Genomic DNA, 22,852 nt, shown 5'->3' on the forward strand with positions numbered 1-22,852 from the left:
CAAAGCGAAATATAGGAGGACATATCGCCGCTAGTTTAAAGTCTGTGGTGTGTGGCGCGCGCAACGTCGTCATCGTTTTCCCGGCTGTTGGATCCAAATCAAGTCGCGAATTCACGTCGACCCCAACCGCGATGCAATTCCGGTGCGGTGAATGCATTTGTGTGAGAGTTGGATGCATTTTTCACTACACACTTGGCTTGAATCGGTACCAGATTATGCACCCAAGTATGTATAGTAACCAAGCGGTGTGAGTGTTTAGTGCAATGGTGGCCAGTCTTCGTTGATGGCTGTGGTCATCCCATGCAAATCTGGGATTGTGTTTTTGTATTTCGGAGGTGATGGCGACAGTGTATCCAGCTAATCGACACGGTTTTCTAGCACTGTCCACACTGCTTCAGAGGGCACTCACAGAGAGTGCAGTCAGTTCGCGATTGATTCGATTACGGTGCGGATGTTGTGTATGATACAATCATCGAGTTTTTGTATCTCACGCATTGAAAGTGATGTGATTGTATAGCGTCATAATATTATTCGGAATTACGGTGTTTTTCTTCGCACAGGTGTTTGTGAGTAGCTAAAATTTTTTAAAGCAATTGTAAAAGCAAGAGAAATAATTACAAAAACGGGGGATTCCCATTTGTGTTTTGTGTGTAGCTGTGTGTCGAGAAAAGTACGTGTACGTGAAAATAAAGTAATAATAATAAAATTACGAATCAAGAAGAAGCTAAATATCAAATATTTTGATAAGTAAAACGCAGAACCAGAATTCGGCTACAGAGAAAGAGAGAGAGAGAGAGTGTGTGTTGTTGCCGGTTTCAGCCATCAGCAGTGGAGCACCGCTGAAATTGTAGAGTGAGAGTGAACAGTGAGCGAACGGATAAAGAGCAAGAGATTTTGGACAATAAAGAAGGTGAGTAATGTGTATTTAAACACAGCACCGTTAGGTTAAGAAAATTAGCTTCGTTGATAGACAGCAAATTCGAAAATTAATTTAAACATGCTACAGCGAAGACCCGTTTTTATCATCACCTTGGTGAATTTTAGGCTGATAAAATTAGGACATTGACAAAATCGGAACATATATTTTTCTTTATTCTTAATAAACCAACGCTCTTAAAATATTCTTCTTTAGTTCCTATATATGACATCATAACTCTTTCCGATTATTCAGCTTAAATTTCCCTTAAGGGGGTCTGACAGTGCAAAAATTAAAAAATAAAACAAAAAAAATTATTTTTGCATGTTTCGGATCTCTGAGATAAGAAAAAAAATCTATACTCAAGAAAGGATCTAATCGAAATCAACTTGGTTCGCCTGCTAGAGCCCATCAAACTACCAACTATCAATTTTCATGTGAGGCTGACAAAATCGGGTCAAAAAGCTGACAAAATTGGGTCAAAATGCTGCCAAATCGGAGGTAGACAAAATCGGGGGCTGATAAAATCGGGTCTTCACTGTGTAGCCAAATGGTTACAATTTCTTCAAGCAATCGTAAAACAACAAATACGATTTTTACCTTTTCTACATCTGCTATTTCTGCACTTCACGCAGGGCTGTTCAAGTATATCGCTTCGGATAATCGAATCATCCGGATAATCGAATCAAAATAAAGGTTTTTAGTGACGAATATCGATCGCTTTATATTGTATAAAGTGGTAGTAAGACATGTAAGAAAAATAATTTATATAGCCAAGTTATTTTATTTTAAAGCAGGGGAGACTGAGGAGACTTGATCCCCTTTTTTATTTTTCAGTCCAACTCCGTGGAATGATAAAAAACTATGTATTTTTTTGTAGTTTTATATTGTTTCTAGGGATGACTAATAATCATAAAAAAATTACATGGAAATATTATACTGGACATGAGCTATGAGCATTTCTGGAAAACAATAAAAAAATGGAAAATTCTTAGATTAGTGGAGACTCGATCCCTAATTTGGGGACACTTGATTCCTTTGTGAAAACGTGTTTAAAAGAGCATGTAGGTTAATAAGCCTATTTTTGCCCTGTTTCTACTATCATCCTACCCATCTGAAGCCTTTGGTTAGAGCAGCGTCTGCCATCTTTTTTCAACGCATTGACTCAAATGGTATTGCGATAATGGGGGTACTCGATTAGAGATTTTACTGCGCCCAAACAGAAGATTTTCACCATTCTCAAGACAATTTAGTATTAAATTGGCTCTTAATAAGAGGCGAATGACCTTAACGTTAAAACCTCTATAATCGAAATAAAAAATGGACCTTAATAACAAATCAAAGAAGCTGAAATAATAAAATTATTGTAGTAATAATGTGGTACCCTTCTTAATAGGGCAAAAATGGGTACATTACCCCATTCAATTTTATAAATGGATTGTAGTATTGATTAAATTGTTGTGATTAGATATTGATACTTTTGTTGCTACATATTACGCATCTCTAACCTGATTTTTTTACGAATTCCCCAAATCTCCGTGCAATTATTTGAAAGCTGTCTTTATTATAGTTGAGGAACGTCAAATGTGGGATGAATGATTGCTACGTATACTGTAGTAAACAATCACAGTTATGCAGAGGCGACGCGTCGGTACGTTCAACCTGTTCATTGAACAGGTAAGCAAAATTTGACGACCCGAACATTAACAGCAGCAGCACACAAATTAATTTAAATGAAATTAATAATCTCCAAACCTTGACGTTCGACAATTTGATCCAAACGATAAACCAACTTAGCATACCAAGCGAGAACATTTCAAAAAAAACTTTGTCTTCTCATGACCGGTTCAACCTCAAACATGCACGCATCTCGTACTCTCACCGCATGCTTTCAGCAGCTGCATGAGCAACGGCTGTAACAGCAGCGTGAATGACATGGGCGACCGCGACGGCTTTTTATACTGATTTTCCTTTCGCACCGGTTCAAGTCAAATATTGAACCAGAGCGCTTTGGTGCGATGTCCATATGGGTGTGTTGTGTGCAAACGAGAGCAATTTATAATTTTTAAGTGCGTGTTGTCGTACGTTCATAACAGTCGGTTTAACGTGAACGCTTTCTTGGGTAGCCTGAAGAAATGTTGCTGCACTTGGGGTATATTGGTTTTGGGTATGGATTTCGTTGGTTCAGCGATAATAACGAACCGTCTACTTTTGCTTCGAAGAACTGTGTGCTCTTTGCAGTTACATGTTGAAAACTTATCTACTGAGAGTGTAAAATGGACATAAACTCAAACCAGGAATTATTCGAATGATCTTGTGTTCTATTGTAAAAATGAACGGGTTTATGTTAAATATCTCTTGCTTACTATATTTCACGAGAAAAATATTTTTTTTCTGGATTCAATGAATTGCGTGAAGAACATTCAAATTTCTACCCCATTTGAAAGAATCGAGGGATAACTTTAAACCGTTTGACAAATATTTCAATCTTTCTTATACAAAATTTGACGATTATTTCTTGGTGTGTGGTACAAAAGATTCTACATTCCAAGATAATTCATATCATACTATGATATGTCATCATGAAATTCATCGTAGTTTCGTTTTCTTCTTTGAATTTCGTACAATTTACACTACATATTGAAAATAACGAAAAAATTTCGTTCATCAAGTCACCGTGCTTTTTATTAGTTCACGAATTGGAAGCATCCAATCTGTTTTTAGCAGATTTACTAATAAATTCGTTCAGCGATATGAATTTTTGACACATATTTATTGTGGAGATCCTTCGAAAAAAATCGTTCTTATTACGAAAGATGCTCGTAAATATTATAAAGGCATTCGTGTATTTTATAAAACAATTCGTTTGAATAATGAAATGTAATAAGATAACGAAAGTCGTTTCGTGGTTTTTACAAAAAACTTGTGATGAAAATAAAAACGTTTCCGTAGAAATACGAATGATTCATCATATGTACGAAAAATTCGTATATTTTACGAAAGTTTTCTGAACGAAATATATTCGTAGCAGATTTACAAATATATTTTCTTAGTGTACTTTTTGGTCTTTTAAGCATTCTACCAGACGTTTGTTTGACAATTATCGGTGGGTTTTTGACAACAAATTTGTTTTGCTCAGCTCTCACGTACAGAAAAACCCGAACATCTTTCATTGGTCCTATTTGTTAGACATTGGATGGAATCGATAATTTTGTCGAGCCCACCCGAGTACCGTCAGAAGATATAAACGAGAAATAATCAGCTGATCTAAAAACCCCCAATTAGAGATGATTGTGACGTTTCCAGGGCATTTGTAAAATATTGAACAGGTTGACGGTGGAACCACGCGTCGCCTCTGCAGTTATGTTTCTTTACGATGAAGCGTTCATTTTTGACATTTTTTTATGACAACAATGACTTCAATTGTTCTGGTGTGAATTTTGTTATTTTCAGTGGTGTGTATGAAGTATGGCCAAGGGGATCAAATCTCCACGAATTTGAAGGGATCAAGTGAACCCATAGCATCTATTTCAGCAAACTTTAGTAAAAATATAGTTGAACAAAACAATCAGCTCAATCGTAACGTATTCATATAATTGACATTCTCCTGTAATTCTGTATGCAAAAGTAGAGTATGTAGTGGGTGATTTCATCAATTTTATAAAAGTTTGAAAATTTGAAAAATAAATCTTCTTCAGTTCTTCTGAGACTTTTTTTAAATCGGTAAAAATTCGGTTACACAAAAGTCCAATTTCTTTTTTCTGTGTTAATGAAATTTATGTTTAGATAAAACTACGCAACTTTATAGTATATTCGATTAATGTATTCTGATCCGCCTTTGAGTTACAATGATGGGATCAAGTCTCCCCGGGGATCAAGTCTCCCCGGGGATCAAGTCTCCTCAGTCTCCCCTATTGTGTTCGATTGATTGGGATACTTATGTTTGGTCTAATAATCATGATGCATAAAACTTAATTCTCTGCGTGAAATTTCAGTTAACTTAATGCTGGTTTCGGTAAATTCGGACTGAATTAAAAACTGAATTTATGGTTACGCACTACTGGTTTGTATATAATAACAAAACTTTGGGAATCCATTAAGGGCCGATTACTGCTGAACGATTTGCTGGGCGTCGCTTAACGTTGGTCCAACGAAAGACCAGCATTGGACGATTTTAAAACATGGATTTCTAAGAAGATGAGTTTTGCACACGTTACAATTAAAAAAAACCAAGGATCGTGCGTTGTTCAATCAGCAGCATCATCATCGTCGTCATGCGCTCTGTGGTTTGGAGAGTTACTCAGAAACTAGTTGATTCTTGGTTCTTGGAAATTTTTAGCTAGGAATATGTTCAAACGCATTGAGTGATTCAGTTTGTGATACATCGTCGCACAGTAAACTTTTTTCTCTTATTTACTTGGTGGAAACATTATCCAAAATCCATTGCTAGGCGTTCTACGTATATAGGGTGCATCTACTTCGTAACGAATTATTAGCGCTGTTCTTTTTAAAGCGGTTCAAAGTGCTAACTACAGTGAAGATCCTATTTTATTAGTCCCCGTGTTTGTCCGCCTTCGAATTTGTCAACTTTTTGACCCGATTTTGTCAGCCACATTTAAGACAAATTCTTGTGGTTTGATTTTCCTATGTTACATGTTGGGATTAAAGCAAAAGTCTTTAACTAGCTAAGAATTCAAAATGTCGATGTTCTTAAAGTGATTAAAATGTTTCGATTTTTTTAACTGATGCGATAATAGACTGATTCCGAAGAGATGAGTGGGGTTTTATATCATACTTTAGATAGTCCCAATCAATATGAAACATATATGTTCAGATCTTGTCAATCTTCAATACATAATACATAATACATAATGGGGATTTGAAAATTTTGTTCTTCTAGTAATTATAGCTGGCATCTACAGGAAATTATAGTTTGTAGCCAATCTATTAGGTGTATAAAATTTTATAGGATATTGCACTGAATTGAAAGATTTGTTGATTATATGAAACTTCTTTATTTTTCCAAATTATTGTAATTTTTACGGAAGTTTAAAATTTTGTGCTTCCAGGAATTTTCGCTGATATCAATTTTTATCGATTTTTGTATTTAAATTTTCGGATAATTTCTCTACATTCTCTAATTTGTCTACGTATTTTTGTGAATATTTTTTGAGAACATATAATTCTTCCAGAAATTGTAGTTAGTATCAATTGTAATTGATTGGTGTACGAAAATATGTAAGTCATCGCATCGAATTCGAAATTATATGTTAAATAATTAAAATGTCTGTATTTCTACGAAGTCTTCATTATTTTTTTTATAAAATAGTTATTCTTTTAGAAACTGTAAATTTATAAATGTGTAATGTAGCTTGAGAAAAAAATTATATGCCGATAATCGAAACAATTTCTTCGGATTATCGTACTACGGATAATCGAATCATTTTCTACGGATAATCGAGCCTTCGGATAATCGAGACTACGGATAATCGAATATGGCCTGTACTGATATCACATATTGTTTTTTGAAAAGAAAAAGAAAAATGATGAAAAATAGCGTTTTCCATTTGTTTCTAGTACGTCAGGATCAGTTTTTATGAGCATTTGAAGATTTTTGTGGCTTCCAAAAAGTTGTTTCTAATATCATTCGAAACAACATTACCAAAGATACCAAGGCCTTTAAATGTTTTTAGTTTATTCTCTATACATTTTTTCCAGGAGGATTAATCACCAATTTTTTTCAAGGCTTACTCAAAATTTCTTCGAAGACATTACACCTTTAAAGCTAGCGGTTGCGAAATAATGTAATCTTGGCCATGAAAAACTAGTTTCAAACCTTTATTTTAGGACTATTGACTTTAAAAGTGCATATCTTGAGAATGTGTCCTTGTGTACTAATTATGCCATCAAATTAGCACTCAAATATACGTTATAAATAGCCCTTTGCTTCACCTTTTATATGTCGGGACCAAAAAAACCAATTCTGACATATTAGAGATAAACATACTAGAGAGATACAGATACTAGAGAGATAGGGCATGAATCCCATCACTTTAGAACAAAATAAAGATCCACTGTGTCAAAGATATGCATAACCCAGCAGGAGCAAAGAACTTACGATACTCTGTGCGCGGCTAGCAGACTACCATTAAGTCCTCGGCATGGAACAATACTTTGAATGAAAAATTCCTTTTTTCTGGTGCCTCCTACAACATCGTAACAGGAATCCAGTGGAACAATTTTTGGCTGGTATTACTGAACCTGCCGGACTTCACATGGCCGAAATATGATGATCGACACACATCAAAAATGCACCGAACTTTCATCAGTCGATAGCCTCAGCAAATTTTCAGACGACAAAAGCACGGCAAAACTCTGCCGAACCTCGGCGATGTGCAGAGCAAACAATCCTTTGCCTTATTGCATCGTAATGCAGCTTCCTGCATTATACTAGGACTTTGCCCCGGTATAGGCTCCGTTCGCGCTTGAAAATATTATTTCCTATACCTCTGAACCATAGTGTGGGTCGTATGACTCCAGGGAATTGGGTTAAAGCTGTGTGATGTGTTTTGCTGCCGGAACAGGTGATCCTTGCTTAGCTTAGCTTAGTTGACCGCCCGTGAGTTTCCCGTGATTGATTAATGCCTATGTAAATTGCATATTGTACCAATTGTATGATACTTGGGAGTAGCACATCATACTCAACGTGCAAACTAAAGAGACTAAGATTATAGTATGATCAGTGGCGGATCCAAGGGGAGGGTCTTTGTGGGTCCGGACTCCCTCCGAAATGTTTTGACTTTTAAAAATAGTTTCCATTTTAATTCGTTCTAAACTCAAAATCATTCCAGACCAGATTCGATCACCAAAACTGATTTTTATTAACCTTCCGGAAGTCGCGCTAGTGCACTAAGTGCACGCTGCTCTAAAAATATAGCGAAACTGTTTTAGCACACCAGCGGCTGCTCGTTCAGTGGACCATTTGCGCGACTTCCGAAGGGTTAAATAAGGTCATTACTTATTACGCATTGTTCAATGAACATTTCAAAATCGAAATTTCAGACCCCCTCCGAAATATTTTTCTGGATCCGCTCCTGAGTATGATCAATAACGTAGATGGCCACGCCCAGGCAGGTCAATTTTGGGATGGGAAGGAATGTTAGTTCAACACTTGTAACTATTACGATCGAGGAATTCTCTGCATCATCCCCATATGTCGTAGGATAGGATTGGTAGAGAAATGAATCAGGAAATATCTTGGTAGATATTGTGATTTAGCTAAGTACTCACGCGCTTTGTCTTTTTATTTTAGATCAAAGTTTTCAGGCGTGCGACTCAGTAGAAATATGAATGCCGAATAGGCATTTTAAGAATTATTATTCCACGGGGCGTTACATAACACGATAAAGCTGCGAGGAATATAATAGAGGTTGTAACGACGAGCTGAACACCCTTCGGTTAGGTGTCAACGGTAGCCGCCGGTCTTCATAGTAGTGAAAAGGGTCATCTTTCGGTAGCGGTTAGCAGTCGATCATTGTTAGGTAGATAATAGGATCAGATGAAACGTTTCCATGTGTTACCCACATTTGTCGCGTTGCTAAAGCTATTTAGTTCGATTAGAATATTACGAAGTTTTTTCAATACGACTACGTGGTACATGTAAGTCACCTTTCGATTGAATTAGTAGCTGTAATCAATTGAATTTTCTATCTTGCTATTATTCACATCACACCTTGGCATTCTAACCTAATTTATCGCCCTCAATCGTGCCTTTCAATAGCAGTGGGTAATATTAATGCCAATCTAATGTGATTAGAATGCTTTACTAATGCTAATAACTAAATTACAGTTAAAATATTTAAAATTACTAGTTTTCGCTAGAGCGCAGAAGGGAACAGCTAGAGAACTGCAAAGTTGCTACCGAATTTGTAAGTAGTGTTAAGAGTTACACAGTCACAAATATTGAATTCAATAAAATTTACATTCTAGCTTAAAGCTATACGCACCAACCCGCCTCCGTTTGCTGTTAGAATCGGTATCACAACAGAGGTATTGATATGATACTATCAATATGCACGCTCGCGATCAATTTACGATAATACGAAACGAGCAATTTGAACTCCGAACAGCCGGCCATTGGGAGCATTGATCCTTAATTTTTTCCAAAGTTTGCAGTTCAAAGCAAGCGTACAAAAAGTTTAAAAGATATCCCAAATGAATATAAAAAAATCACTGCGAAATGTTAATGACACGTTGGCATCTCCACTCTCCCTATCAGACACGTTTCCATAATTGGATTAAATGCCAAATTGCAAACGACTTGCGTGATAAATATAATAAACACAACGACAAGGGTTTTAGATCCATCGGCGTTCTAGAAGAAGAATGGATGGGAGAAGAGCATATGAGCGGCTCAAATTCGAAAGAGTAACCCAGAGAACTGGAATGGATGATTTTGAAGAAAGGACCAGGAGTGCGAATTTACTAAGTGTTCGCTTCCGATGGCCCTACATTTTCTGACAGAGTGAAGTTCTGGAGTGTTCAAATGTTTACCACTGTTTAAGAAACCAAAAGTATTAAAAAGCTAGTGTCAGACCTTCATGAGACCTCAAGAAGTTACTTTTAGAGGTATTCGTCAATGTAGATTTGTTGGTAAACAGTTTCAAATTTAATAAAAAAACATGCTTATTTTGACACATCTACAGATCGCTTGCCCCACAATTTTTTTTGTGTAATTCGACAGCTTCATCTTAGGCCATCTCAAAAAATTTCCTACCGGAAAGTTTGCTTATTTTAGATGCGGTTTTTAAATCAAAGCTTTGGAAGTCATACCTTCGCGTGGAGGAGCCGGTATATTAGTACGTGTTGTTACTTAGTGTAGAATTAGACTTCATCCCTTCCGTCTATTATACACTTAGGTTTTTTTTTACGCGGGGGATACGAGCCGCGTAAATGAAAACCGCGTAAATGAAAACCGCGTAAATTTCAAAATCCGCGTAAATGAAAACCGCGTAAATTTCAAAATCCGCGTAAATGAAAACCGCGTAAATGAAAACCGCGTAAATTTCAAAATCCGCGTAAATGAAAACCGCGTAAATTTCAAAATCCGCGTAAATGAAGACCACTTAAATTTAAGAATCCGCGATAAAGGGAACCTCATTGATGGATACCGCGTAAATTTCAAAATCCGCGTAAATGAAAACCGCGTAAATTTCAAAAACCGCGTAAATGAAAACCGCGTAAATTTCAAAAACCGCGTAAATGAAAACCGCGTAAATTTCAAAATCCGCGTAAATGAAAACCGCGTAAATTTCAAAATCCGCGTAAAAAAAACCGCGTAAAAAAATACCGCGCAAAAAAAACCGCGTAAAAAAAACTTGAGTGTACAACCGCCAGAAAAAACCTTAAACCATGGTACACAATCGGGAATAGCGAATCAGAAAAGGTGACTATATGTCAGTGTTTTACTCCATATAGAATGGATAAAGGCTACGGTACAAAAACTTAAGGTCCGTCCAGGTTAAGTCTTCGGTACGGATCAATACCTCGACCTAGGAACTCCTAGCATGTTGTTAGTCGCCTCTTACGACATGGGAGCAGGTTCCCAGTGGTTCAATTCTTGGCTGAAATAGAGCAAAAAAAAATTTTAGCCAGCCGGACGCCACACGGTTTGCTGCCGGAACAGGTGATCCGTAGTATAATTCATAGCCATTTGAAACAATCACAACATGCTTATATAAGTTGCTCGAAAAGAGAAGCGAACATTTAAGGTTGGAGAGAGTATCGGCAAAAATCAAAAACGAAAAAAGCAGTTTTTTTTTTCCACACCGAGTGTTAGATTTTCATAAAAATCAATCAGCAGTACTCTAACAACATTTTACATAAGCTGATTGATTGTTATGAAGATCTAACACTCGGTGTGGAAAAAACTGCTTTTTTCGTTTTCGATTTTTGTCGATTCTCTCTCCAACCTCAAGGTCAGTTGAAATAGACGACGAAATAGTCAGAATTACACTGACGTAATCACGATAGTAGCTCAGTTAAGCCAACTGGTTTCAGCCAGCATTCCGGCTGAAATTACACAACCGATTACGACTTTGAATTGTTTGTGTCATTTGAGCCTTAATTCCGAACCCTTTGCAGGGCGGATTTTAAGGGAGTGGATCACCGTGCATATGAAGACTTTTTTTTCAATAGGTCCAATCTACAAAAGAGAGCCTCTCTTTGTTTACTTTCGCTTCTGCGAATTACTTGATGACCTTTCTGATTTCTCTTCAACTGTTTGCGTAATAAGCTAGTAAAAACCTTGGTCTTTCGAAACATACTGATAAACATTTAAAAAGTTTTATGGTTTTGTAGTAATAATCGAAAGAGAAAGCGAAAAAAGAGGGCTCTCATTTGCAGATTGGACCTAATGAAAAAAATGTCTTCATATTCTTTTATTTTGTGTAGTCTCTCTAGTAACCAATATGATATGGCGTTTCGGTAAATTTTCTCACCCTAACATCATTTTTATACAGTACCCATTTGATCCGCATACACCTACCTACTTACATGTGTGGGTTGCTAGTGAGAGTCCGTCAGTGTTTATCATGCGCTGGCTGGTTTGAAAGAGAGAGTGGTAATGACGTTCTCTCTCTCCTATACATATATGTTACACTACTGAAAAGGAACTAGACGAGTCTGATAAAGAACGAGGGGAGCCTGCGAATAGAATTAGAAATTTTCAATGTCAACTTTGTTTGTGTCGCGCTGGCCAGTCTGGCGCTGGAAAATGCCGGCAAATAAATAAACATGATGCAATTCAATGTTCTATAGAGATATTCAAGACGGTCTCCTCTTCTCTAGTCACTACTGGTTGTTATTCGAAATGGATCATTTTCGATGATGAAATTGAAATGACGTAGTAACATTCGGTCCCTCCTGTTTTTGGGCTTGATGAAGGTGTACCTACTAACACACACTGATACGAACAGGGATGATGAATACAACGAACGATCAGCGATTGACACAATAAACGTGGCAGTAAAGTAGACGTGGGTGGATACATTGTTGTTGGTGTGGGAATTTATAACTGTAACTGGGGAGAAGACAATTTCATAACTCTGGAACATCGGTTATTTGCGTCAACAATACAAAGCTAAGCTGTTGACAAAAGGTTACGTGACTGTTTTTGTTCTGTGGTGTCATGGAACCTTTTGATGAAAGGACTTTGACACTCGCATGTTAGACAATGTTTACTGAGGAAGTTTCTTTTATGTGAAATGGAGTTTTATGGCATTTTTGTTTTTGATATTGCACTACACCAGCGCAATCTGTGCTGCAGTCATTTCAACTAAGGCGTTTTGTAATGTGTAAAAATGTTGTTCATTTTTGTCATACCACTACGCCGGTGTTACACTAATGTCAATGCGATATATAAAATTCGTCTGGTCCAAGCGCAGGCTATTTAAATTCTCCCTGACAGACTGCGAATTCGATTATCATTCGATTCCAATGCGGCTCAGCTGTATCGTTGTCGATGAGTGAAGAGACGACGAGTGGAAACACCGTGTTGTAGACGATCGAGCCGAAAAAGCACACGAAAGAAACAGAAACTACCAAACGGGTTTTCGGGACCTTAATAAACCAGACAGCAGTGTTGCGGCGATCATGTAACTGTGATTGGTTTTGCAGACGGCTCAACCTGGTTTCGCGAGTGCCAACCCGTATAATTTGCCGGCGTCTGGAGCCGGTCGCGTTGAAAAAAATGAAACGGGAAGCTGATACGAATTTTGTCTATGATCAGTAGCAAATATTGTAGCATTACGATTGACTATGACGATTCAGTTTACTACGTCGATACAGATTTCAATCTATCAGATGACGAACCCTATCAAATTGGGCTTTAATTTGACATATTTTGCCACAAAATCGTAATAAATATGTAGTCATGTAAGAACACAAAGTAAAGCTGAGCCTAAAATTGGTCATAAGTGAAAAATCAATCGAACCCCAATATCTTCCTAGTCAACGAGATATACTATTTTGCAGCCTCTTTCGATTAAATCATTTCAGCCCAGCTAGATATATAGGGGAATCCGAGGATAGTTGGCGGTGATTCGAATTTTCATTTTTTATCGCTTTGATTTGGGTAGATTACAAAAATAGAACACGTTGCATGATATGGTATAATATTTGCAGCATCTCAGAATTTTATCAAAAAGGTTTGACATAAATATGTGATGCGGGGAATCAACCCCTGGTTAAATTGATGGTATAATGTAATCTTGGCCATGAAAAAACTGGTTTCAAACCTTTATTTCAGGACTCTTGACATAAAAAGTGCATAATTTGAGAAAGTGACCTTGTGTACTAATTATGCCATCAAATTAGCACTCAAATGTAAACTGGTTTCAAACCTTTAAAGCATTTAAATGAATATTCAATTACTTCACTTCAGAAGTCCTTTTAGAACGCACTGAATGACTTCAATAAAATTGTATATCAATCGGTACTTGCCATTATTTTTCAGGCCTAATACCCCGGAATTTTAACTTCGACGCTTACTCCATATTTTTAAAATTCTTCAGGCGTTTGTCTGAAGTACATATTTTCTGCATTAACGATATGTACAAGAAAAATATTCTCTTGCTTTGAAGTGAATTCCAAAAAACTACAAGGGGCAGCCCTATGGGGTTGCACGAACTATAGACGTAGGACTACACTACTTAATGTAAAATATTTATTTTCTTAGTATTTAGTGCGTGGGAAAAACACCCGGACCGGTGAAGAAAAATCAAATTTTAGACAATATAATCACATCTCATATATAGACCAAGCTTTCTAGTTGCTCTCAAATAGATTCTAAAAGTTCAAACACCCTTGGATAACCCTAAGTTTGTAGATGTGTTTCGATGCCACAGGATTGTAAAATGGTTAATATTACGTCGTGAAAATTCAATTCTTCCGTGACATTTTTTTTGCCTGCAAAATGCCCTGTGTGTATGCAAAGCTCATGATTTGTTGGGATATTGATCGGAAAAATGCTTTCCAACGCTGCGCATTGCATACATACAGGACATTTTGCAAGTCACCAGAAGCTGTTCATTTTACCACCGCCACATGTTCAATTTACTCACTCGCTATAAACATGTCTCATTTTTGGACATGTTTAGAAATCAAGAATCATGTTTGAAAAAATCTGTTTATGACGAAGTATTTTTACCAGATATGTACAAAACATGTCTAACAAGAAACATATAAGGTGATTGTAATATCTCATTCACTTATTAGTTAGAAAATAATGACTTTGCTTAACGTGTTCATTTTACCGCCAGTTCCCCTACCTACCAACACATTCGCCCCAAACATTGAACCCAAGCGCACAATGCAAAATGAGTCAACGCTGATGATGATGGGTAGAGTTTAAGAGATAACTAGTACCACCACGACACTATTAGCGCATTTCACCAAAATTCAACGCGGTCATTCCCGATTGAAAGGAACGGCCGCGCTTAGCCCATCTGTCATAATATCGTGATTTTGCATAGCGAAGGGCTGAATGATAACACATTTTGTTCCAAAAATAGCCCTGCGTTATGCAACACTTTGTGCAGGTTGATTATACCAGTTGCAAGTGGGGCCAAATTCACCAAGTTCCGTAAAATTCCTTTTAAATTACAGAATTGATAAAATTGCTGGGATGAGCTAAACTAATTAATCAAATCCTGTTTTAAAAACTGTCCTTGCGTTTAAACCAAAATGGGAAGCTTATTACTACCACTACATTACTTAATTTCAAGCGCAAATAGCAAATACATGTGCTAGTTAAACCAAAAATTTACTGGCAACATTACAGCGGCATTTAGGAAGCAGTTGTAGCGGTCGCCTGTTGGACGACACAGTGTAGCGTCCCTCCACAGCCAGTGATCTTCTAACTCAGCTACACTGGCTGTAAAAAACACAGCGCAGTGATCTGCTTCGCCAGCCGTTCAACAGGGAACTGAGCGTGTCTGGCCAAGTCCGTTCTTTAAATAGTCGATGATGACGTCATTCATAGAAGCGTAGCGCGATAGGTACACCAATCTGTCGTACAGAGCTTGGGAAGCGCTATCTTTTGTGTGTTAATGTGCGATATTTTGACAAGGTTGTACATTATTTAATTTTTTAATGCTATGATATCAAAAATCTTTGGGTTTATCTGTTGGAATCTATTCTTAGAAGTATTTCGGGGCGATTGGTGCAAAAAATTTGAAAATTTATCGTGAGATGGCTGAATTATATGCGTTTAAAATTGGACCACTTTTCGTTACATACCATTTTTGTAGAATTTGCAGAGTGCACCCCCATATCGAAAACAAAGACGTAGTCCTACGTCAAAAAAAAAACTACGATACGAAGCGAAACGAAAGTAACTTTCAAGTGTAGATGTTATTTTCAACGCGAAGCTCCATTTCGACGAAAACAATTCAAACATTTTCTAATATACAAACTGTTTCCCTTTCTTTAATATGTTGATGTTTATAATTTATGGTAAATCGTTGAAGAGTAAAAACTTTTTTAAAAAGAGTTTTATTACATAATTGTAAAATTAGTTCGAAGAGTTCACGTAGTATTAGGAATTCCTCCAAGATTCGTCCCGAAATTCTTTTAATCTTCTTTAGGTGTTAACTTTTTGTAACGAATAAGGTGTTAGCGGGTCATATTGACCCCGATTTCGAACTCAGTTTTAAGACACATTTTCAACCAAATCTATATGAACTGGTACTTAAATTGTTTGTTAGAGTTTAAATTTTCAGTATCTGGTAAATATTGCCGTTTTTGACCTGGTTGGTCTGTGGTAATCGGTGCCGAATGAGGTCATGTTTGGCATCCATAGATGTATGCAGAAATCACAGGTTTATTGACAAAATACTAATTATAAACAAACAAAACAAAAGTGAGAATGCATATATCAAATTCAATAAAAGTTAAATATTTGGACATGATACGACCGATCTTGGATGTCCCGGATAACGATTCCGGAAGATCTGGAACATCCGCATAATTGGCTACTTTTACGGATGTTCCGGATCTTCCGGATGATTTTCACGTAGAATCCAGGGTCAGTGCATCAGAGCATTAATATCATTTTAGATGGGATTTTATATAAACTTTCAAGCAAATTACAAATTTTCAGGGTCAGTTTCATTGATTGACCACATTGTCGCTTAATCAATATTATGAGAAATACTATTGTACCACCGGAATCGTAATCGTAATCCGGGACATCCAAGATCGGTCGTATCATGTCCAAATTTAATATATGGGTCATTCCACGTGAAGTGATCAAGGCACGTGTAATCGACCTTCACGGACTTGAACCAAATTTGGAGAAATTGTTCATCTAGGGCCAATATACAGGGTGTTTGGTTCATGAGTAAGAATCTCTCGAGGGGTGATTTACTGTCATATTTGGAGCAAAAAATCGTTCTACACATACCATCAAATCTCAACCGTTACAGAGTTATTGAACTTTTTGTGTAAAAAACTTGCTTATCTTAAAACACCTCTAACTCAAAAAGTATACATCGTATTTCAAATCTTTTAGATCCATTGGAAAGGTGAGAAAATTTTCTATTGAATAATGTTTTCATGTCTTTCAGATAACTAGTTTTAATTACCTTTTAGTTGTAAAGTAGTTAAAAGTTAGTGTTTTTGATGAGGTTTTTGTTAATTTTCTCAAAATAATGAATTATGATTATAGCAATATCTATTATCCAAAAGTTGGGTTTGGGGACGTTTCATAATTTGTTCTTCAACATAATATCCCTATCTCTTCTCGTATCCTTGTAATTTGACTTCTAAACTTTTCCTGTAATTGACTTGCAAGTTCTTAAAAGACTCTAATCTAAAAAATATGCCTTATATCGCTATTATCAGGGATTTATTGGAAAGCTGAGAAAATTTACTTTCGATGTATGTACAGATATCTTTTAGTTAAGTGTACTACATGACTTTTCAATGGTAAAATAACTCAAAATTTACGGTTATTGGTAATTTTTGTAATTCTAATTATTAATCAACTAAATTTTTCGTCACTATTGTTCATTTGGCGCCCCTTAATATTCTCTACAACTTGTTATTTGACACTTTATCCCTATCGCTTTTCATTTCGCTGCAATTTAATAGTTAACACAGCATGGCCTTATCACAAATGCAGTGGGTTCGAAATCGTTGTTTTTGCATATGAAACGAGGAGATAAAAATGATTTTGCTTCGAAACTAAAAGAGATAATTGAATGGAGTCAAAGGAAGAATTGTAGAACTTGCTGAGATGCATTGATTCTATGATAATTATGGTGAAGTTTATTACTTACTATTTTAAGAAAATAACGAAAATGCTAATAATAACACTAACTTTAAACTAATTAACCTTTAAAAGAATACTAAATTCACTTAACTGGAAGGTATTAATACATTTTTCTCTGCGAAATTTTCCTGACTTTCGAATAAAAATAAGAAAAGGTACAATAAGTGCCGTACTTTTTCAATAAGAGCTAGTATTAGTGAATATGAGATAAAAATATCCAAGTTCAATAACCCAAACACACGAAAACAAGACAAGATAAGTGTATCATGTCAAAGAACAAATTATACAACTTTTCAAGACTAACAATTTTAATTATTAAAATAGTTATGTTAACTATTAATATTTTCGCGAAGTGAACGAAAAATCGATCAATATTGTTAAATTTTAAATAAATTGCTGTGAAAAGATTACTTAACCTCATTAGCTGAAACACTTGAGGACATTTTTCAGTGGAAAATTTTCTCACCTATCCAATGGATCTAAAAGATTTGAAATACAAAGTATATTTTTTGAGTTAGAGCTAGTTTAAGACAACTAAGTTTTTAACACAAAAAGTTCAATAACTCTGTAACGGTTGAGATTTGATGGTATGTGTAGAACGACTTTTTGCTCCAAATACAACAGTAAATCACTCCTCGAGAGATTCTTACTCATGAACCAAACACCCTGTATAAAAATCCAAATTTTTGTGTCAATCGAACCACCCATCGGGCCATGAGAGCATCCCCTGTTTTGACAAATTGTCAAAACCCGTGATTTTCTTTCCATCATATCTCCTATTCTATTTACTTTAGAATCAAACCGCAAGATAAAATCGTAAGCGCACAACACTAAAAACGAACTTGAGTATTCTGAGTTCAAACATAATATTTCGAGAAGTAGACGAGAAATGATGAAAAACTACGTTTTTGGTTTCCTTCTAGCAGATCAGGGTCGATTTTTATGACCGTTTGAAGATTTTCTCAATTTTGGCCAATAAAAATTGATTTTTGTATGAGAAAATGCGAGTTTTTCTCTTCAAAATAGCGTATCTCAGGATGCGCTCAAATTATACTGAGATTATAAGTGTTTCTTGTCTGAGGAACACGATGGTATTAGAATTTTCAAAATTAAAATATATGTATTGAGAGAAAAATCAACTTTCATTATTTAACTGAAAAAATCACATAGTTGGCAGCACTGCCGTCAAAAAATAATATTTTTTCTAGCCTCCTTGAACAATTTTCTTCAAATATTGCATTGCAACATAACGAAGATAAATGAAAAAAAATATTTTCCGTCGTCAACGTAAACTGTTCCTGGCAGCATTGTTCCATCGGAATCCAATGAGACTATGTGTCGATTTCTTCAACCTCGCTTTACTTTTAAATTAGGTTCACCAGTACGATTAAACCTGGCATAAGCGTTAAGCGAGGGTGAAGAAATCGACCCTAAGTGCAATAACTTCAGTTTTAGAGCTGTGGTTACAAATCTGGAAATTGTAGTAACAGCTACCTGAATTTGTGTTGAAATACGTACCAGTGTAAAATAGTACTCTCGTTTTGCGAATTCCTTTCGCGAAGCTTGGCAATCGCCTTGATGAAGAAATGCGGATTACACAGGCACCTATTCTAACTGCTAGATAGATTGATTTCGTAATCCACCAGCCTCCGTCTATGTTATCTGTAGGAGGAAATCTCATGTTGCCACGGCTGGTTCCCGAAATTATGATGTACTCTTCACGTCTGCTCTGCGGTCGTCGAGACGCGCGATGGTCGGTATCGCCACCGTTTACACGAGACAATAATATTGTCAAACAACTTTTCCAATACTGATTTAATACATCAAACATATATCAATTTAAACGGGTTTCCATGACATCGTCAATATATCGATCAATAGATTGAAGTATTGTTAATGGTTCTGCTCATGTGGGGCTCGCTGAATGGCAAGGGCAAATGTGTGGGAGGGAATTGAGTTTGAGTAATGCATTAAATTTGTACCCGGATAAAACATTGCTTTATCCTACGAACTTAAAGAACTAGAGCTCACTTCCTGAGATTTTCACTCTCAATTCACAAACACTGTCAACGACAATCCCTACACTATCCGGTTTCAGTTTGCTTCTGTGTCATTTGGTGTATTGGAGTCGTTTCTCTGTGATCAAACAAACTAGTTCAGGTCAAATTTCTCATAGGGTTTGATAACAGATTTTTATTGGTATTTTATGCTAGCTGTGATAGCTTTGGATAAAGAGTAGTAAAATATATTCGTTGTTACACAGCGGACTAAATAACGTCAAAATCTAATCAAAAGTGAAAAAGATGTGTGGGTAATATCTGGGACATAACCGGAGTGCCGTGATTACTTGTATTGTATTGTTTATTATGGGTTTTAACCGTTAGGTCCTTCGCCCATACCGTGACTACTTTTGTTTCAAATGACATATTTCTAAGTTATTCGTTATAATAATTATTTTACACGGTGTGTGATGTAGCCAGCACGGGTGTAACACGCAAATGATACTGCACTCGTATACGACCCCATGTTTTGTACTTGGTCCAGTTTACGTTCGAAGTTTTTGTTAGCTTCGAATGAAAAACGTTCAAGATTTGCGGCTCGGTGTAAGAAATTAGCGGGACCCAATCAGGAACGAGCTGCTGTCAGATGATTTAAAATCGGTTTTTGTTCGTGTGTGTATGCTATTTTCAAACAGTCAAAAATAAAAATAATAGTTGGTGAAAGAAAAGATTTTCAGATTAATTTTTCTAGATTGATGGTTTGATAGGGCTGATAAGGCCGATTTTTTTTATACTAAAGAAACTATTTTCTGTGTGAAAGCTTTTTGTTTCAATTGGCCCCAGCTACTAGCACGGAGATGCACAAACTAATTATTACAGCTAGTCCACAGATCCGGCCAAATCCTAATAATCACCTTCTCTGTAGTCTTCGGCTATCTGATTTGGTTGACTAGTAGAAACCAACCAAAATCACAATTCTTGCTGCTCAAAATTTGCGGCTCGGTAGATGAAATTGGTTGGCCACGAATTACACGAACGAGTTTCCGTCGGGTGTTTTCCGGTTTCTCGTTGTGTATGCTACTTTCCAACCATCTCAAATGAAAATAATTGCCTCACCTAGTAACACAAAACTACACAAACTGATTCATCCACAGCTCACAAGGATTTCCTTCTTGATATTGTGCGGTCCTTTGCGGAGATGCTTCGTTCGCTCCAAACAGCTCTATACGAATGATAATAGAAACAAATTTATTGCGCACCTATATTTAAAACTACTAATATTTTTTGTATATGGTTGGTGCACCATGTTTACGGCTCTGACCAAGATGAGCTGGAAATGTTCTTCCATTCCAAATAGTTTTCGAATGAGTTTTCAAAACACAGCTTTATCGTTATTAATGCATGTAATACATAGTCCAAAACTTAACACAACATTGCTGAACACATTTTCAACAAAACGACGAAAAAAGAATGGCTCCTATATTGAAAGGTAATTTGTTTGTCACGACAAAAATTGAAAGTAAATTAACTTTGTTAGATGGTTTTGTATTTTAAAATAATCTAGTTACTGCATCATTTGGTCAGTTTTGTCACACCGGACTAAGTAACATTGTATTGATTTCGAGAAAAACGAGTTTAAAGTTTTAGTCGCAGCACCCTTTACGGTATTATTCTAAATTATTTTTTACTATAATTCTTGCCTATTGTAACTTATTCTAAATCTGGTAAAAAGCGAATGTAGCTAAAAAATTCTTTATCCAACGCTATGATTATCTAATTTTTTAGTATTTTGCGACTTTGTCCGGTCTGGCCTAACACGGACCATTTGACAGATTCTAATTGGCTTCATATGTTTTGTTTACTAAAGTTATATGAGGAACGAATCGATAAATTTTAACTTTCTTTTGGTGTCGGATTTCATGGTCATATATTCCGAGTTTCTAATACATGCAGGATGCTACGAAGCGATTTCAAATACAAGCTGCCATGGAAATTTCATAAGTTATTGTAGAGTGAGTATTTCAAATACAATTAAATAGTATAGCTATATACCAGGACATACGTATCTAATATGTGTGTTCAGCAATGTTGTGTTAAGTTTTGGACTATGTATTACATGCATTAATAACGATAAAGCTGTGTTTTGAAAACTCATTCGAAAACTATTTGGAATGGAAGAACATTTCCAGCTCATCTTGGTCAGAGCCGTAAACATGGTGCATCAACCATATACAAAAAATATTAATAGTTTTAAATATAGGTGCGCAATAAATTTGTTTCTATTACCATTCGTATAGAGCTGTTTGGAGCGAACGAAACATCTCCGCAAAGGACCGCACAATACCAAGAAGGAAATCCTTGTGAGCTGTACACGGCTGGTGGATGAATCAGTTTGTGTAGTTTTGTGTTACTAGGTGAGGTAATTATTTTCATTTGAGATGGTTGGAAAGTAGCATACACAACTAGAAACCGGAAAACACCCGACGGAAGCTCGTTAGTGTAATTCGTGGCCAACCAATTTCATCTACCGAGCCGCAAATTTTGAGCAGCAAGAATTGTGATTTTGGTTGGTTTCTACTAGTCAACCAAATCAGATAGCCGAAGACTACAGAGAAGGTGATTATTAGGATTTGGCCGGATCTGTGGACTAGCTGTAATAATTAGTTTGTGCATCTCCGTGCTAGTAGCTGGGGCCAATTGAAACAAAAACCTTTCACACAGAAAATAGTTTCTTTAGTATAAAAAAATTCGGCCTTATCAGCCGTATCAAACCATCAATCTAGAAAAATTAATCTGAAAATCTTTTCTTTCACCAACTATTATTTTTATTTTTGACTGTTTGAAAATAGCATGCACACACGAACAAAAACCGATTTTAAATCATCTGACAGCAGCTCGTTCCTGATTGGGTCCCGCTAATTTCTTACACCGAGCCGCGAATTTTGAACAGTTTTCATTCGAAGCTAACAAAAACTTCGAACGTAAACTGGACCAAGTACAAAACTTGGGGTCGTATACGAGTGCAGTATTATTTGCGTGTTACTCCCGTGCTCCCCCCACAGCACACACCGTGGAAAATAATTATTATAACGAATAACTTAGAAATATGTCATTTGAAACAAAAGTAGTCACGGCACTCCGGTTCTGTCCCAGATATTACCCACACATCTTTTTCACTTTTGATTAGATTTTGACGTTATTTACTCCGCTGTGTAACAACGAATATTTTTTGCTTCTCTTTTTCCAAAGCTATCACAGCTAGCATAAAATACCAATAAAAATCTGTTATCAAACCCTATGAGAAATTTGACCTGAACTAGTTTGTTTGATCACAGAGAAACCACTCCAATACACCAAATGACATAGAAGCAAACTGAAACCGGATAGTATAGGGATTGTCGTTGACAGTGTTTGTGAATTGAGAGTGAAAATCTCAGGAAGTGAGCTCTAGTTCTTTAAGTTTGAAGGATAAAGCAATGTTTTATCCGGGTACAAATTTAATGCATTACTCAAACTCAATTCCCTTTCACACATTTGCCCTTGCCATTCAGCGAGCCCCACAAGAGCAGAACCATTAACAATACTTCAATTCATTGATCGATA

General features: G+C 36.3%; 1 protein-coding gene across 2 annotated transcripts in view; it reads left to right on the forward strand.

Annotated features, from left to right (window-relative positions):
• The first annotated feature begins 319 nt into the window (after positions 1-319).
• Positions 320-22,852, forward strand: part of LOC131690562 (protein argonaute-2) — an 87,900-nt gene continuing 65,367 nt past the window's right edge. For both annotated transcript variants that reach the window (XM_058976440.1, XM_058976441.1), the window contains exon 1: positions 320-910. The gene's annotated coding sequence lies outside the window, so the exon portion shown is untranslated. The remainder of the gene's footprint in view (positions 911-22,852) is intronic.

The sequence above is a fragment of the Topomyia yanbarensis genome, chromosome 3 (genome assembly GCF_030247195.1).
Source record: "Topomyia yanbarensis strain Yona2022 chromosome 3, ASM3024719v1, whole genome shotgun sequence".
Lineage (NCBI taxonomy): Eukaryota > Metazoa > Arthropoda > Insecta > Diptera > Culicidae > Topomyia > Topomyia yanbarensis.